The sequence below is a fragment of the Lactuca serriola genome, chromosome 5 (genome assembly GCF_051521515.1).
Source record: "Lactuca serriola cultivar US96UC23 chromosome 5, Lser_US96UC23_V15, whole genome shotgun sequence".
Lineage (NCBI taxonomy): Eukaryota > Viridiplantae > Streptophyta > Magnoliopsida > Asterales > Asteraceae > Lactuca > Lactuca serriola.
In genome coordinates this window covers 42,486,650-42,505,947 of record NC_136412.1, presented here as the reverse complement: position 1 = coordinate 42,505,947, position 19,298 = coordinate 42,486,650, and the positions used below count along the sequence as shown (strand labels likewise).

Genomic DNA, 19,298 nt, shown 5'->3' with positions numbered 1-19,298 from the left:
ACAAGTTCAAAGGCTTGAAAAGTTCAAGCTCACTCAAGCCCTTTTGGCAAGTAAACATGAAGAAGGAAAGTCGGTGTGTGCACACGTCCTAGAGATGAAGTTACACATTGATAGGTTAAGAATGTTGGGATCCGTTGCCTGTGAGGAGCTGGCTGTTGACTGGGTTCTTCAGTCGCTTCCTAACTCATATAGTGAGTTCGTAAGAGTGTATTGTATGATGAACCACGACGTGACCCTTATAGATCTCACCTACATGCTTATTATTGCTGAATCAGCAATGGTTTGGCGCACTGGAAAAGTAAAGTTGATTAGTGAATCTGCCTTCTAGACCTCTATGGATATAGGCAATGGAAACGAAAGGCATGCCATGATCGAAAAGTTTGATCATAAGAGAAAGGAAAAGTCTGAAGTAGTTCCATGTGCTATTCCAAAAGAGTCAATGTGCTTTTATTGCCAAGAGAAGGGGCATTGGAGACGAAGCTGCCCTATTTACCTAAGAGATCTAAGAGATGGGAGAGTCAAAACATATGGCTCTACTTTAGGTAAAATCCATTAACTAACTCTTTTAAGTTCCTATTCTAGATTCTTAATACACAATGTGATAAGATTACAATTGATGTTTTGTAGGATCGAAGAAAAGAGAGGAAGCTTAAGGGAAGAAGTGAGCGGAATCTAATCGTAAAGAAGTGGATTTCGATCGCATTACTTGAAGATTAGATTCTTGAGCTACTACTTGTAGTTATAATAAGATTGCTAAGAAATATGTATTAGCATAATTTTTCAATGAATCGCATTGTAAGGACAAATTTTTCCGCAGTAAAATAAATTTTGATTTTATATTATTTATTTATCCTTGCAATGGCGTGTATGAAAAATTGATGTTTGAATGTTTCTATTATTAGCAATAATGGATTTGATTCTTAATTATGAAAATGTCGAGAATTTACCAAATAGGGAGAGTTTCTCATCGCCCAAGTTTCAATTGGACAGAAACTTGGAATCATGCAACTTGGTTGCATAATGAATGAGAAATTTCATATTTGGAAATTAGACTAATTCGTTGACAAAGTGTCAAGTGAAGGACTAGGAGATCGAGTACACAAAGTTGTGTGTTGATCAAGTCCACCACAAGAGTAACAAAGATATTCATCATGATTTACTAAAAGTTTTAGTAAATATGATTAAACTTATAAGATTAAGTGTAATTCTAAATTGATTGAAAGAGTTTAAATCAATAGCAGAACGAATAAGAAGAATCAAGTAGGCAGAAAGATAAAAGTTTCTCTATTCTAAGAAGGAAGGGAGAGTACCTTTTATTATGTTTTATGATAGGTCTTAATGATTAAGAACCATATCTCAATTGATCCTCTAAGTGAGTCTTACTACAATTGTATGTATGAGAAGAGGAATCAAGAGTTGAAGAAATGGTTAAATCGAGAAGTCAATCATACTTCGTTCCAAAACAAGTCTTAGAGTTAAGATTGTGACATTGAGTGACAAGTCTTAAGAAGGTTTATAACATTCATCAAATGTGGAAAGTTGTGATGTCTTGGATAAGACAAAGACCAACTAGGACCAATTTTATGAAGTGTTTTGTCTTGATAAAAGCTACACTAACTCTTGAATATTTGTTTGTCAAGAAATGTTTATTGACAAGAGAATCTTATATGTCAAGGAGTCAGTGGGAGTCTTAATGGTCTTGAAAGGTTTCAAGAACAAATCAAAAATAAATCTTATCGATCATCACTAGCACACGACTTGAGGTTTACGACCTATCGTGTTGACACTATCTTGTTTCTGTGCCGTTCCAATCGAGTTAATTATGCATGTGAGTTCTATGAGTTCTCATTTGAACGCATAAAAGGCACACCTTGATCAATGGAAAGTACATTGATAGGAAAGGGTGAGCTACTTAACTACTTGGAAGACATGGTGGGCACTGGTGTTACCATAAGGCAAGAAATCAAGATTGAGAAAGTTCGGTCCATATGAGTTTGGATTTATCGCAAACTTTGGTTTTGACAAATTCGCATGGATAGGAACACATACACCATTAAAATCTAAGTGTCATAAGATTCCCTCCTTCATGAAAATGACTGTGAGGAAATGTTTTCACTAAGAGATATTTTACGAAGATAGTGATTGTGAAATTGTATTCTCGAATTCGATTATGGTCATGGTATCCCTTTCCATAATTCGAATTGTGAGATTTGGCAATTAGTCTGAATTGTTTAGACATACATATGAGCCATCCAAGGAAAAGTTGTATAAGTTTGAGAAGCTTAGATAAAAGATTATCAAAGCATTAGGTATTAGAAATATGAACTCAAGAAATTCAATAGGTATTGTTTTTCTGGATGTTAAGCTATTTTCTGAATACATTTCAAAGCTAGTGGGAACATAAGTGTTATGCTTATATGATAATAATCATCATGATAGTGGAAGCATAAATGTTGTGCTTGTATGATTATTAAGGTAAGTATTGCAAGTTAGAAATATTAATTATAGAAAACAAGAGTTATACCTTGCAAAGTCGTAAGGGTTGAAAAGTTGTTTTGCTATAATTAAGGGAGATAATATTATGCTTCATTTCAAATCTAAAAGGCTTAGGTTGTGGAATGTTAATAAATTTAGTCAAGGATACATAGTGCGTTCTCAAATTTCGATTATCATCATGGCATCCCTCTTCATATTTCGAATTGTGAGAACGTGACACAATATTATGGAAGACGATTGATAAAGTATCATATCTTTATGTAAGACATTATGTATCGTGTCCCATATGCTTCGGGTATAGGATCGATTGCAAGGGATATAATATTTAACCATTCTAAAATTTTCCAAATGTCTAACACATTTAGAGGGAAAAAGGACAAGAATCGGTTTTGACTAAGATAATTAAACAACTATCAAAGGACAATCCAAAGCTCGCTGAGGATTGGTCGCTTGTGAGTAGTTGGAAGTATAGTATTGGATGGACCATATCGACATTATTATGAATAGAAAATATTCTATTAATAATGAGTTGTCATATGGCAAATATGGAAATGGTTCCATATTAGGAGTTGGATATTGAGAGTCTATGTCTAGATTAGAAATTTTATGCAAAAGGATGTTCAAAGGAATATACTTTGAGTGAGAGACATCATGTCTATGGAATCATATTGTAACAATCTCAAATAGAGGACTTTGTAATTTCATTGGCAATAGTCATTGTGACTTTTGTGCTATGGCATTACGAAAGGATCATTGCATAAAATGTTAGAATCTAGCATATTCTATAAGTGGCAAGAATTTGATATTCTTTCACTTGTGAAAAGGATTAGGAGTTGTGAAATGAGTATGATTGGAAATGTGTTCATTTCATCTATTTCACAAAGTAAGAACCGTAAGTAAACATTGTGTGCGTGCTAAGAGCATGGGACAAGTGTAGTAATAATTCAAGTAAGAATTTGATTACCCGAAACAACAAATAATGAGTAATCAATATGGTGATTAAATAAAATGGGATTAGTATTATTCTTATGTTTCACTTTGCATGTTTTGACTTCCTGAATAATTAATTATTTCAGAATAATCAAATTATTCGAACGGACCACAGTCGTTCATATGTTGGAAGTAGGTATGAATAAAGACTGTCATGAATTGGTGTGTGGATTGTCTAAAGTGTATTAGACATAAGCAAATGTTTGCCGCAACGTTCATGAGTGCTTATGAATATGATTTGAGCATTGGATTAAACCCATGCTCACTTGGATCACTTCATGAATTGTATCACAAATGATTGGTGAGACGATAACATCTTATATTCTTGAAACCGAGATGTGTGAGTTGTATCTTGCAAGTCGGTTGCACATTGATAATATGTAAACGCACCAGTAACTTGGTGTTATAAAACATATTGTTGTGTGTGATTCGGTAAGTGAGTGCAAGCAAGCATTGAATCAAAGTTTATCCGTTCCTTTTATCCAAAGTAGGATGAAAGCGATATCTTTGGGCCCCTCGATGATTTAGTGATGGCACCTAAGCGCTTGGCCAAGCCGGGACTAATTTGATATGATCAATTGTAGCCTGTTGTCAGTCGTCATAAATCGAAAGTCGGGAAATAGTATAGAGAGAATGATTAGAGTTCATGTCTTATATCTATACGATATCTAGAATAGAGGAATATATGATCCCTTATCTAAAGGACACACGTATCTGATAAGATCAGAGTTGACAGTGGCTTTTGAAAGCTACGATTGCAGATCAGGATCTGAAGTCATACGCAGAATAGTTATTAGACTTATCCAAGTGGGAGAATGTTGGATTAGTGTCTAAGTCCATAACTATTTTGGTATGTACTTGACCCGATGGTGCATGGTCCTTTTGGGTTGCCTTCACCAAAGCAACTTGATAGGATGAATTATGGAGAGAGAGTATTAATTATGATTTATTAATATATTATGAGAATAATATATTAAAGGAGAAATCATATTGTTTAATTAATATTAGTCAAGAATTAATTGATAATTAATTTTGTGGCTAAAAGAGATTAATTAAACTTAAGGGACTGGAACTGTAATTATAAGATAATTGCATTTGGGTTGTGGATTACTTAATAATATATAAGTTGGACAAATTCTATGGGGAGGCCCATTAGAAATCGTCCAAGGGATATACCAAAGGAATCCATAGGCTGCTTAGGGCTTAAGCATTCAGATTAGGGTTTCCTAGTTGAAAACCCTAATAGCCTACATGTATATATAGCACCCTTAAGCCCCAAAAACGTGGAGAAGAGTTCCTCTAGGGTTTTTACACGTTTTGGGCAGCCTCCACTCTTCTCATTCTTCATCCTCTTACTCTTGGTGTTTGTGAGCCATTAGAGGAGTGACAATTGTGACTCTAAGCTTTCTAAAGTCATTACAAGGAGGATTTGAGATTGTTATTGCTACATAACAATCAAGGTAAGATCTAAACCCCATTCATAAGTTAATATGATTAATTGTATGATAGATCTAGGGTTTAAAGTCTTGGATGAATTTCATGTACAATAGAGAAACCTAGATCTAAGCATTAGGGTTTGCATGAGCACATAGGATGTTCTTGTGGCCAAAACCCATCAGGTTGATCATTACCGAGCCAGGCCCACGGTGGTTGATTTGGGCTAGCATATTGGATGTGGGCTTGAGGTGTGGAGGGCCTGCTGCCGAGAAGACTTGGGCCGCCGGAAGTGGGCCGGCTGTTATGTTGGGTCGGTAAATAGGCTGGGTGAGAAACCTGTGGAGTAAAGGCCCAATTTTGTTGTTGGGTCGGACCAGATGGGGTCCATATTGACGGAAAAGGATGGGGCACAGGAGAATAAACCCACCCAGGTGATGTATGGCGCGATTGCTGACCAGAGGGGGTTTAACCGAGAAATTGCTGTTGGCGACGCTGGTTGTTGTGACCTCCACTGCAACAGGAATTGTTTCCCCGATAGGATCTGCCTCCTCCTCCACGGGTCGACGACAAAGAAGGGTCAGCAACATGGAGCAGAGAAGGCGAAGAGGGGTGATTGTCGTGCGATGGGAGAGTGACACGGTGGCTGTTCAATCTCGATTCTTCAACCAAGAGGATAGATCACATCTCAGAAAACGAGGGAAGAGGTTTGGAGAAGCGGAGGATGCTGGCAACACTTTCAAACTTGCTTGGAAGTCAATTTAATGCATGAAGTACAACACTACGATCCTTGACTTTTTCACCGAGGCCCTCAAGCGTATCAATAATCTTCTTTATCTTTTCACAATAATCGTGAATGGTTAAGTCTCCCAAGGTTATATTTTTGAGTTCATCTTCGAGCTGCATAGACATTGACTCTTTATCATCATAAAAAAGGGATCGTAGGTTCAACCAGATTCTGCGGGCAGTGGCGTTGAGGGAGTAGGCAGAGGTAATAAGTTTTTGTGAGATAGAACCGAAGAGCCATAGTTTAACAAGATTGTCGAGTTCCTTCCACTCCTGGTCCGTAGGAGGTGTATTGGGGGGTCGTGTGTGTCATCAATATGGTCAGCAACCCCATAAGCAATGCAGTGTGCATTGAGAAGGTTACTCCAGAGGTCGTAATTACGGGTAGAGAGATCGAGGATGAGTGGGACATAAGTTTTAATGTTGGTGATGTCGTATGCCTTGTGAGTAGGTTTTGTAGAGGAGCTGGTGTCACCTGTCATGGAGAGGAAGAAGGAAGCAGCAACAAACAGGGGAAGAAGAGGAAAAAGTTTGAGAGTCAAGAGAAGAGGAGATTGATTTAAGAGCAAGATCGGCTAGGGTTAGAGGTAAGGCCTGATACCATGATAATCTGTAAAATCCCTCACGTATCACTTCATTAAAGAGAGTATAAATACATAAGGCTACATGGGCCAAATACATACAATGGGCTAAACAATACAAGCCTAAATACAACAATACCAAAGTATATCGTCTAACACTAGCTTCAAAGGCACCACAAACACACACACACACAAAAGATTAGGGTTGCAATGGACGAAATGAGCGTTGGAGGCTGGTGAGGGAGTGAGCATTTGAGAGTTAATGATGTTTATATAGGGTCCAAACCCTAAAAATTAGGGTTTGAAGATCTTGCACGTACGCCCCGTATACGCGACCTCGGGCCAGAATTACAAAAATGCCATTGTGGGCTATTTTGCAAGCTTTCTCATAAAATGCAATAATTCTTCATCCTTAGGGTTAAATTTGAAAATACCTCATCATCAGAATGTTACATAGGAGCTGCCGATAAACACAACCTACTTAACAAAATTTCTACTTTTTTTCTATAATATGAATCACATCCTTTTACCCTTTGGTTAACATCCAATTGTAGTATTATACTTCAAAAGTACAATGCTATAATTGTATTTTCCGTAATATTTAGAAGTACAGGAGGTCAAAACATCATAGGTAATTTTTTAGTTTTTCATTTGAAATAACCATCTTTGACCTCAAAGTCAAATTTGGAAAACTGAAATTTTCTAGACATATAAGATCAAAAGACTAATTTTAAGTTGAGCACATTATGGGTTAACGAAATTAGTCTTAGGAAAACGTCCAAATTTGTTTTATTTTCGACTGTGCATATATATATATATATATATATATATATATATATATATATATATATATATATATATATATATAGGATTAGGTTCTATGGAAAATAAATATTTAGGGCATCAAGTTAGGAGCCAATAATCAATTGACACTTGTCCAACTGTAGAAGTTATTGAAATTACGAAACCCATTTTTATGATTGGGTTAAATTTACAAATTTAGTCCATGTACTTTTCTTAAAATTATATGTTTAGTCCAACTATATTTGTTTAGATCTGCAACCAACCCATCATTTTCCCTCCCGTTTCATTTTCCCTTTCTAGTTCATCATCCTCATCCATGAAGAAGAAACCTAGAAAAAAAAATTCTATTTGTTTAACGAAATTGATAAAATCAAAATTTACTAAGGGAAAAGTTTGGGTCCCACCACCACCTTTTACCATATACAACATCCAAATGCAAAGCTAAAAACCATTTCATCTTCACTGTGAATACCCGATTTCTAAAAGAACACAAATATACATTAGATTTTCAAAAATTGATCCTAAGTTTCAATTTTGAACATCACCAACATCAAATGCATAAAATTAATAAAGGATAAGAAGGAAAAGTTCATAACATAAAGTGTGGAATCAGTTAAGGAGGAGCAGAAATCAGAAATCAAAATATGTATACAAAGGATCAAAAATCACAGTCGCTGGAGCAGATCCGACAATGTTGTCGCTGCCACTGTTGTCTCTCTCTGGCCCTCGATTCTCTATTTCCCCGTTGTTGTATCTCCTACAATCCAGGCTTTCAATAAATGGTACCATCAGAAACTTTTCTAGGTTTTCTTTTAAAAAGTATTTAACATCGATCTGATAAAGAGAAGTCTGTTTGTCAATGAGATCGATTGGTAACCAAAATCTCATTGATAAACCATTGTGTGTACGACTTTAGGACAGGGGAGGGCAGCGCCGACAAAAATCTGCATAGTTGCTTCTACAAAGGCATAACCGATCCATTGTGGAGGTTACAACGAATAAGCTTTCGCAAGTTTGATGAACACACAAATTCGTTGGAGACGAGCATTGAGGCATCGCAGAGATGAGAGGAGAAGTGTGGTTGTGTATCAGATCTTTACTGATTGATTCTTATTAGAATTTGTGGTCAGAACGACAATGATAGGCGGCTAGGGTTTAACGTCGCTGGATCGGGTTGCTCTCATTGACAAAGAGAGGGTGAAATAAATGAAGTGTGGTGGAGAGATTGACGAACTGAGAAAGAAGGGAACGAGCCATCTTTTGGTGTTTAGATGTCGGTTTTTTCTAATTAAACCTAAAATATAACCAAAGATATAAATTACCCCCAAATTACAGGGACCATTTATGTAATCTATTCTAAAAGGATGTTTTGCCCTAATATATATTTTCCATATAACCCTTCCATATATATATATATATATATATATATATATATATATATATATATATATATATATATATATATATATATATATATATATATTGCTAGGTCATTTGATATTTAATTTCATTTCTTATTTAGTGTTTCACTATTTAAGTTCAAGAGTATGACCTTGCTTTTACCTGTGGTGCACTCAAACGAAGTGGTGCACCAGAGAATTTAATGACAACCTACTTTTGAGTTGTTGACCATAATAGGTGATTGAAAAAAATATTGAATAAAACTCTATTGTTAATTTTCATTTGAAATTTATTATATTTTTTTATATATGTTTATTTTAACGAGTTAACTTTTTGATTTGCGGTATATCAATTTTAATTTACTTTATTTATTGTGGTTGTTTTATTTTTATAACAAATTTAAGATTTCATTATACAATATTATTATTTTTTTCATTAATTCACAAATAAAAATTGTTTCATATATATTTTAAAAACAAATTTCATATATTTAGTTGAATCAACGATTATAATTTCACATAAATAAAAAAAAAACATAAATCTCTTAATTAATAATTTATTGAAAATAATAGATTAATAATTATGAGTTTTTTACTATAAAAAATTATTTATTTTTATAACCATAGTCTAAACTTAGTTGAGAACATAAAGGATGAGAGTGTCTTGGAAAAAAGGATTTCATAGATTTTATTTTATTAATCAAGTTAGAATTCATTCGTGAAGAAAAGTTCCAGAATCATAAAGAAAAGAATAAAGATACAAAACGCTTCCATAAGAACCTTCACGTTTATTATGACTTTACATCATAATTCTATCATATAGTTGTTACAAAATATTTATCGTAAATGTAAAACCGGACACCAATGATGCAAACAGATAACATTAAAGTGATATTTAACTATCCGATCCGAATTCCAGCCGTATGTCAAAACACATGTAAAAACACATGTAAAAACACACTCTATTTTGAATTAGCACCAACAATCTTATCATTCACTTCACATTCTTTATTTTTGTTCATTATAAACGTAGGGATACTTGAGATTTAACGAGATACTTAAAAATAACACTCTAAATTTATATTATCTATTAACATGGGAAATATCCAAAAAAACTACAAAACCCCAATGATGGCGTCAAAGCTTCCGGTGGGATCGCCGATCACCCCCCAATCTAGTCTTTTTAATTTTAATAGGGAATAAATCCACAATTAAACTGGGCTATATCTACAATTTTAAATAGGTAGGTTTAGACCTTACCTCAAAGAAAATAACAAACCACATGAACCATATTTGCAATCACACCACAAAACACAAATAAATCAAATAACCAAATCTTCAGATGTATAAGAAACATAAACATGGTTCATCACAATTCATCACAAACATTCAGAAAGTTTTTAACTAATAAAAAAAGAGTTTGGTACTAAAACTGCAATCATACCTGTATTTACTTTGCCCCCGCGCTTGTCTCCCCACCACCACCACGTGTGCCAGTGCCTGCAGTCTTTTTTCTAGAAACCTTCTTCTGTTTACTCGCCCCCTTTTCAGATGCTACAAAAGTTTTTTTTATCTTCCACCTTCAACTCCATAGACTCCCATGAATTGACACAAACATACATCGTGACAATTGAAGATGGCAATGCAAGTTTTGCCTTCCCTAAAGCAAGGATATCCTTACCTAACTTAGATAACTTGGGATATGAAATAAGAGAAGCCGTCCACCATTCACACTGATCTTTGTCAACAGGAAGCCGATCAAGGGTTGTGATGTATGCTCCTAGCTCTTCTTCAGAATCTAATTCAACCTTTGGAGGTTTGACAAGAAAGGACCTCTGTTGGTTGTGTTTGGGAGGTGGCTTTGATGGGTAACTTTTGTTGAAATATTCTACCGATTCCATAATGTACTATTCTCTCTCTTTCAAGTAGAATATAAGCCAACTCCCACTTCCTTTGATTCGGGGGTCTAGCTAGAACAGTGCAGATAAAACAAAATATTGTGTACAATTCTTTACTTATATCTCTTAAATCTTTCTCCATACAACATGCCCTTGCCTTTAACCAATCCGGACAGTTTTTGTTTAGTTTAAGCCATTTCCTTAAAGAATCCATCATCGAAGCCGTAATCTCTGCAGTAGACATCTTCTGATCACATATTTCTTTTGTTGTTCCGTAGACAATCTCAAGATAACCCACCAAGAGCTTTATGATGTTTGTTTCATTTTGGTTCAATATCATATGATTCAGCTCCTGTCCAGCTTTTCCAATTAAAGCGTTCACCTATTCAATTTTCTGCAATTATATAAAAACCCAGTTAAAAAACTAAAACAAAAAAATTAACAAAATTATTGCGTGTATATATATACCTCACTAAAAATCTTACGCATCAAATACTTCTGCATCCATTGTGTGGAAAAATCGACAACATTTTCCTCATCCAAAGAAGAATGTAATAGGTTCTTAAAATCGCCACTAGTGTGTTCTGTAGAAGACAACAACAACCACATATCCTAAACTTTTTGTACAAGTAAATAGTTTTCCTTCAGAAAATTCGTAATGCGGTTGAGCAGAGATGTTCCTCCACAACGCATGAAATAGAACGGTAAGTGGCGATAGGGATTACGATTTTAATGATAGATTCTTTAAAGAAAGGGCTTAAAGTAAACAAAAGCTATCCGGATTGGTTAAAGGCAAGGGCATGTGGTGTCACGGATCAAGTTTCTGGAAAATTCCACGATCGTCTAGAGAACTCCGGAACGATCAAGTATATTCGAGAAGTCTCCGGAGAGATCATGAATGCTCTACGAGACCCTGGAAGATGCTAGAATATTGTAGATGTCCGTGGAACAAAGGAGAACGATCCGGAATAATCAAGATGACGCTAGACGAAGCTAGAACGACCTGGAAGACTTTGGAATGATCTAGAATACGCTAGATCATACAAGAGCAATCTGGATAATGTCGGAACAACCTAGAACCTTCTAGAGCATCGTAGACAAGTATACCATTTTCTAGAGTCATGTAAAGGTCATGTAAATAATAAGAAAAATCTAGATTAGTCAAGAAAGATCGGGACCTAGAAACTTCCATTTGAGGAGGTGTAAGGTGCCTATAAATAGGAATGATGTCTCATTTGTAGGAATCATTGGAAAGTTGCCTTGTAAAGTAGTCGAGTCTTATATATAAGCTTTATTCCTTACTTCGTAGCATTCCTTATCGCATTTCTTGCTATCCTAGTTGTTAGTACATCGTAAGGAAGCGTTCCAAGTCTGACTTAGTCGAAGAAGCACTAAGTGGCACACGGTATTGACTAGTCTAAAAGAGTCATCCCGTGACAATGTGGTATAGAGAAGGATTTAAGAGATATAAATAAAAAAATTTACACAACATTTTATTTTATCTGCACTGTTCTAACTAGACCCCCGAATCAGAGGAAGTGGGAGTTGGATTATATTCCAGTCGAAAGAGAGAGAAGAATACATAAAGGAATCGGTAGAATATTTCAACAAAAGTTACGTATCAAAGACACCTCCCAAACACAACCAGCAGAGGTTCTTTCTTGTCAAGCCTCCAGAGGCAATTAGATTTTGAAGAAGAGCTACGAGCATACATCACAACCCTTGATCGGCTTCCTGTTGACAAAGATCCGTGTGAATGGTGGGCGGCTTCTCTTATTTCTTACCCAGGTTATCTAAGTTAGCTAAGGTTATCCTTGCTTTAGGGAAAGAAAAGCAGGGAAGGCAAAACTTATTGGATAACTCACATTGACCATCTCCAGTTCTTATCTTGTAAGTGAATGCGATTATCTTGTCCTTCATATCCTTCAAGAACATCCATTAAAATCTTGAAGATGGCTTCACCATTGTGGCAGTGTTGAACACGGTTGACACCTCTAGAAGGACTTTTTTCATGTGTCACTCTCCCTCCACAAAGAAATCATGAATGCTGATGTAATTGATGCTCTCCAATGACTTCCATATGTCCAAAGTTATAGACACATTTGAAGATAATCCATTCAAAATGAATGACTTTTTCCCACATTTAGATATGTTGCAACATTCTGCAATTCGTAAGGCACCAATAAGCCATGCTTACTCCGTAGATGACGAGCCAAATGAACCAAGTAAACAACAAGAAACAAACATATCAAGTTCATAACTGAATTAAAATTCAATCTAAAACAAGAAACAAACATGCGTTGTGGAGGAACATCTCTGCTCAACTGCATTACGAATTTTCTGAAGGAAAACTATTTACTTGTACAAAAAGTCCAGGATACGTGGTTATTGTTGTCTTCTACAGAGCATACTAGTGGCGATTTTAAGAACCTATTACATTCTTCTTTGGGTGAGGAAAATGTTGTCGATTTTTCCACACAATGGATGCAGAAGTATTTGATGCGTAAAATTTTTAGTGAGGTATATATATACAAGCAATAATTTTGTTAATTTTTTTATCTTAGTTTTTTAACTAGGTTTTTATATAATTGCAAAAAATTGAATATGTGAACCCTTTAATTGGAAAAGCTGGACAGGAGCTGAATCATATGACATTGAACCAAAATGAAACAAACACCATAAAGCTCTTGATGGGTTATCTTGAGATTGTCTACGGAACAACAAAAGAAATATATAATCAGAAGATGTCTATTGAAGAGATTACGGTTTCGATGATGGATTCTTTAAGGAAAAGGCTTAAAGTAAACAAAAACTGCCCGGATTGGTTAAAGGCAAGAGCATGTGGTATGGAGAAGGATTTAAGAGATATAAGTAAAGAATTGTACACAATATTTTATCTGCACTGTTCTAGCTAGACCCCTGAATCAGAGGAAGTGAGAATTGGCTTATATTCTACTCGAAAGAGAGAGAAGAGTATATTATGGAATCGGTAGAATATTTTAACAAAAGTTACCTATCAAAAGCCACCTCCCAAACACAACCAGCAGAGGTCCTTTCTTGTCAAGCCTCTAGAGGCTGAATTAGATTTTGAAGAAGAGCTACGAGCATACATCAGAACCCTTGATCGGCTTCCTGTTGACAAAGATCAGTGTGAATGGTGGGTGGCTTCTCTTATTTCTTACTCCAAGTTATCTAAGTTAACTAAATATATCCTTGCTTTAGGGAAAGAAACAGGGAAGGGAAAAGTTATTGGATAACTCACATTGACCATCTCAGATTTTTATCTTGTAAGTGCATGCGATTATCTTGTCCTTCAGATTATATCCTTCAAAAACATCCATTACAATCTTGAAGATGGCTTCACCATTGTTGGCAGTGTTGAACACGGGTGACACCTCCAGAAGGACTTTTTTCATGCATCACTCTTCATCTACAAAGAAAGCATGAATGCTGATGTAATTGATACTTTCCAATGATTTCCATATGTCTAAAGTTATAAACACCTTTGAAGATAATCCATTCAAAATGAATTTTACTTTTTCCCGCATTTGGAAAAATGTTGGAATATCTATTGTTGCAACATTCTGCAGTTCTGAAGGCACCAATAGGTCATGCTTACTTTAGAGATGACGAGCCAAATGAACTAAGTAAACAACAAGAAACAAACATGTCAAATTCATAACTGAATTAAAATTCAATCTAAAAGATTCAAAGACATATACTTGTAGTTGTAGTTGTCCCTGGTTTGTAGATTTAACAACAGGCTTTGCACTCATGTTTCCCATCGAAATACTCTATGAAATACCTATGACAATTGTCAAATCTGCGAACCAGGGACAACTACAACTACAGGTATATGTCTTTGAATCTTTTAGATTGAATTTTAATTCGGTTGTGAATTTGACATGTTTGTTTCTTGTTGTTTAATTAGTTCATTTGGCTCGTCATCTCCGGAGTAAGCATGACTTATTGGTGCCTTCGAAACTGCAGAATATTGCAACAATAGATATTCCACCATTTATCCAAATGCGGGAAAAAGTCATTCATTTTGAATTGATTATCTTCGAATGTGTCTATAACTTTGGACATATAGAAGTCATTGGAGAGCATCAATTACATCATTATTCATGCTTTCTATCTTGATGGAGAGTAACGCATGCAAAAAGTCCTTCTGGTTCTTTGGTTTTTGTATCCTTCGACAATACAGGAGGTCCGGTTGGTGCTTTTTTGCTTTTAGTACCCTTTGACGTTGCAGGAGGTCTGGTGGGTATGCTTGATGTTGATGATGCAGGGTTAGTGCTTCTCAGAGTACTTGATGTTTCTAGGGCTGAGGCTGCAGATGATGGAGCAGGTATAGTTCTTCTAGTATTGTTTGATGTCGCTAGAGCTAAGGCGGGGGCTGGTGGAATAGGTCGGGTTATTTCTACCTTTTTCATTTTCGGATTTTTTGAAATGCTTGCTTCATGATCTGTCTTGTCCATCGAATCCTTCACCATATCTGCTAATTATACTGCACAATGTTTTGAAACTAGAGTTACTTCCCTTTTTTTCAACGAGAACAAAATTTGTATTAAATGATATACTCAAACTAGCTGAAATCATTAAACACCTAGCGTAAGAAGAGTATACTCAACAGTCAACAGTGAGCCGTAATCAATCAAATTTTGCGCAAGAGAAAACAAAATAGAAGAGTTTGACTAAAGGGTTCTTATTCAGTTTTTCACTTAATTCAATGGAAACTTGTTAAACAAGACAAATATTTATTATCGCTTCCATTACAGAACCAACAAGCAACAAAAACAAAAACATAAAGTTTTCGCCACCAAATTTTACTGCATTTTCCGGGAAAAATGCCGATTGAGACGAATATTTGCAATAAACAAATCAAAATAACTAGATACACATCCTCAAGAGCTAATTAGCAGTTTAGGGTTTAGATGTTCTTACAAAATCATTAAATTATATGAAACAATTCTTGTAAGCTCAGATTTATCGAACCTTTGATTCTGCCGATGAGAAAATGATCGCACGATCGACGATAATCAGCTCTGATAAGCATAACCTTTTAGGGTTTATTCTCTGACTTTGAGCATACAAAATGCAAGTAGCGTGGAAGGAGCACGTGATTGTTAGACCGTGGTTGATCTGCACGTTGGAACTAACCATGGTTAAAACTAGAGAGTATTCTTCCAACCCGCCCGTATGCGACAGATTAGGCGAGGATTTGGACGGATGGGATTAAATCGATAATCACATCATCATTTTCTTTTGTAGTTAGAATAACATTATATTTATATAAATTATTTATTTATAGTAAGTTAGTAACATCTAGAAGCACTGCAACTTATGTCTTGCCACAAAAGTTCCATATTATGAAAGCAAAAAAAGGAAATCTATCTTGTTAATATTATTCAGCAAAATCATCATGTATAGTAACACAAAAATTTCCCATTTCAAAATGAAGTAAAATAATCGTTTAATTAATTAATTTTGCATTTCATTTCAAACCAAATCAACAAAATTGTTTCACTCATGGAGCAGAGACAGATAAACCAAAAACTAACAACAGAAGGTGAACAATTTGAACGAAAAACTAAAAAACTGAACCCAAAAGAAATTATACTCTCTTCTTCGTGACTTTAAGACAGCTACGTTCATCTTGAACCTAGAAGCTAAAACAAAATTTTGAACCCAAAATTTAAAACCAAATAAAAACTAAAATCGAATTGTGAACCAGATATATTCATCAAGCTGTATGATTTTTGGATTCTACCTAACTGGAATATCTGATACGTATTCATAGGACAAGCATGATACCGACGGTGACACCAGAAACTAGATCAGGATAGAGATATTTACACCGATTGTATGTCAAGGGAGAAAGAGCTCAACACAAATCCAATAATTACAGAAAAAAAAAAACCAAAAATCCCGAAATCTAGAAGAACAAATGAAATGCAATAGAAGAACCAATTTCACAACCCAAAAGCAAGAATCGACACGTACGTGAATTATTTAGCAAGCGCAAGGACCTGAATCTTTTTTCCAGAACCCACAAAGATATGAATCTTCGACACCGATCTACCAATTTAGGGCTTGGTTTTGGGTTCTCATCGCCGATCTATCGATTTAGGGCTTGGATTTTTGGGAGGTTGAAGATGGTGGTGGTCTCAGGTTGAGGATGGTGATAGTGGAAGGTTGGTGGTGTTTAACTTTGACCAAAATTCCATGTAGCACCCATGTTACCTTTTAACCGGTATCAGGTCCAAGGACATGTTAAAACAGTAAATATAACTTTATTTCCTTGATATACAAAAAAAAAATAAATAAATAAATAAAAAATGAGTGGCCTTTTAAAACAAGCTAACAAGTTTGTTGGGCTAATATGACATTTTATCTCATAAGATTAGGACAAAGTCTTAGGGGTGTTTGTTTTATATTTGAGAACTCTTTTTTAATTTTTAAGAAAAAATAAAAAAACTAAAAGATATTTGATAAAAAGATTACGAGTTACTTTTTTTTTTTTTTTTAAAATGACTTTTCCCTCTTAAAAGCTAAGTTAAACATTCCCTTAAAAAGGAAAAGTTGGTAGTAAACACATAAAATAAAGGAAGCCACATATAAAGAAAGAGAAGGAGAAAGAGGGTAGCAAGTTTTATTTTTTTACTTATTTTATTTTATTTTTTTTAGAGAGAAAGGAAATAAAAATATTGAGTTTTTGGTAAATGGGGAAAAAGATGTTAGAAGTTTCAGTAAACTTGACCTCCAGTTTTGGGAAAATAACTTACTAAGGTAATTAACTTTTCGGTATGTTCACATCTTGTACTATCTTTTTTTTTGTACACATCTAGGTAACAAACTTGTTGGAAGTGTTCACATATGACCATTATGACCTGTTGTAGCAGGTTACATTCTAGATGTAAACACTTTCACCAAGTTCGTTATCTAGATGTGTACAAAAAAAATAGTTACCCAAATATGAACAAAACGAAAAGTTAGAGTAAATTACACGAATGGTCCCTGTGGTTTGGAAGAATTTGTGTTTTTGGTCCCTAACTTTTTTTTTAACGTGGATGGTCCCTACAGTTTATCTTTGTTGCACGTTTGGTCTATCTCTTACTTAAAAAGACTATTATGCCCTTATTAATTTATTTTTTTAATTAACTTTCATATTTATGTATTTATTTATATATTTAAAAAAAATTAATTGACCCCACGTATTTTTATCTCCTCACCATCTCATCTCTCATCCTCCTCAACTTCTATTTATTTTTCATCTTTAGTGATATCGACATCTTCACCATCTCTTCTTTTTTCGTTCCTTCACCTCAGTCGAATCAACACCATAACCCACTAAAGATGAAGAGACAGTTGAAGGACAAAAAAAAAGATGGTGATGTAACGACCCAGTTTTCATGTCCAAAAATTTCGTTATAAAACATTACTTAGAAAACATTAATAATTAAAACATTGTTTGATTAAACCATTTCACATCGAAAACCAAATTGAAATCCACAACATTTAAACAACCAGAATATCAGAGTGTCAATCCCAGAATAAACTCATAACTGCGGAAACAAGAGTGTGTGTGATGAGCCGCTACCGCGCCTGCTCCTTCCCCTTGGCTGAAGAGGTACCTGAAACAATTGAAAAACGTAAGCACAAAGCTTAGTGAGTTCGCCCACTGTACCACATACCATAATATTCATATAACATACATATATTGTCAGGCATATATGGGTGCCCGACCTACCCCTTCGGTCCTCTCGATCGGATATTGCCTAGCATACCTGGGTGCTGGCCTCCCCCTTCGGTCATCTCGACCGGATATTGCCTAGCATATCTGGGTGCTGGCCTCCCCTTCGGTCCTCTCGACCGGGTACTGGAGACTACTTCTCCCCTCTACTACTACCACATAACATGTACCACAACATCAGAATCTATCTAGCATGGTTGGGTATAACTACCCCTTCGACCCTATCGACCGGTTATCTTGGGGACTATCTCCCCTACTGCCACTAACACATAGCATCATATCATACTAGCACATAAACATAGCACAGTTAGTAGTAACCCTAGATGAATATCACGGAGACAATCATCCACATACAACTCCTACTGGTGGGCCGGCATTGTGTCCGTAGACCCACCGCTACTGGAAGGTAACTCACCTCGAAGTAGCTGCTGATCTGGTCGGGAACTGACTGCCTACTGCTGCTGCTGCTGCTCCGGAAATCCTCCGGCTGCAATTCCCACAACATACTCAATCAATCACTGCTAACTGCCATTTGGTTAAAATGACCATTTTACCCCTGATCATGTCATAAGTCAAAGTCAGAGTCAACTTTAAGTTGACCTGACTCACCGAGTTGGCTCTCCAACTCGCCGAGTCCCTATCCAATCGATTGCCCTGGATCCCGTCCCTACTCGTCGAGTTAAACGTTGACTCGATGAGTTCTCCTTCTAAACTGAGGTTCAAGTCCTTCATCCTACTCGTCGAGTTGTATGAACAACTCGCCGAGTTCATCTTCATCCGAAGAACACATATGTTGCGACTCGCCGAGTTGTATGAATAACTCGCCGAGTCTGTTCTTGATCTAAGGAGATTGCCTTGAACTCGCCGAGTTCCTCCATGGATGAGTTTGGCTTCCAACTCACTGAGTCACACCCCGTGACTCACTACTCCCACTCAAACAACAAAAAGGGGACAAACTCGGAGACTCGCGAGCAGACTCGCCGAGTCAGATGAACGACTCGCCGAGTCGTTACCATGCGATCACTATATGTTGGATTCTGCTTGAATCCAGCTTATGCTATCCACAGATCTGGGTTCCTAGAGCATGAATAACACGTAAAGTTTCCAACTTTACGTGTAGATATTCACCAATGAGAGTTTTATGGTTCAAAAT

The 19,298-nt window shown here is 35.8% G+C and overlaps 1 long non-coding RNA gene across 1 annotated transcript; it reads right to left on the bottom strand.

The window, feature by feature from the left end:
• Positions 1-9,739: 9,739 nt before the first annotated feature.
• On the bottom strand, positions 9,740-16,625 carry LOC145052372 (uncharacterized). The gene is made up of 5 exons (XR_013684053.1): positions 16,396-16,625; positions 15,388-15,534; positions 13,652-14,899; positions 13,403-13,521; positions 9,740-10,783 (listed from the first exon to the last, which is right to left on the bottom strand). It is a non-coding gene; the product is annotated as an uncharacterized LOC145052372 (long non-coding RNA).
• Between the last annotated feature and the right edge of the window lie 2,673 nt (positions 16,626-19,298).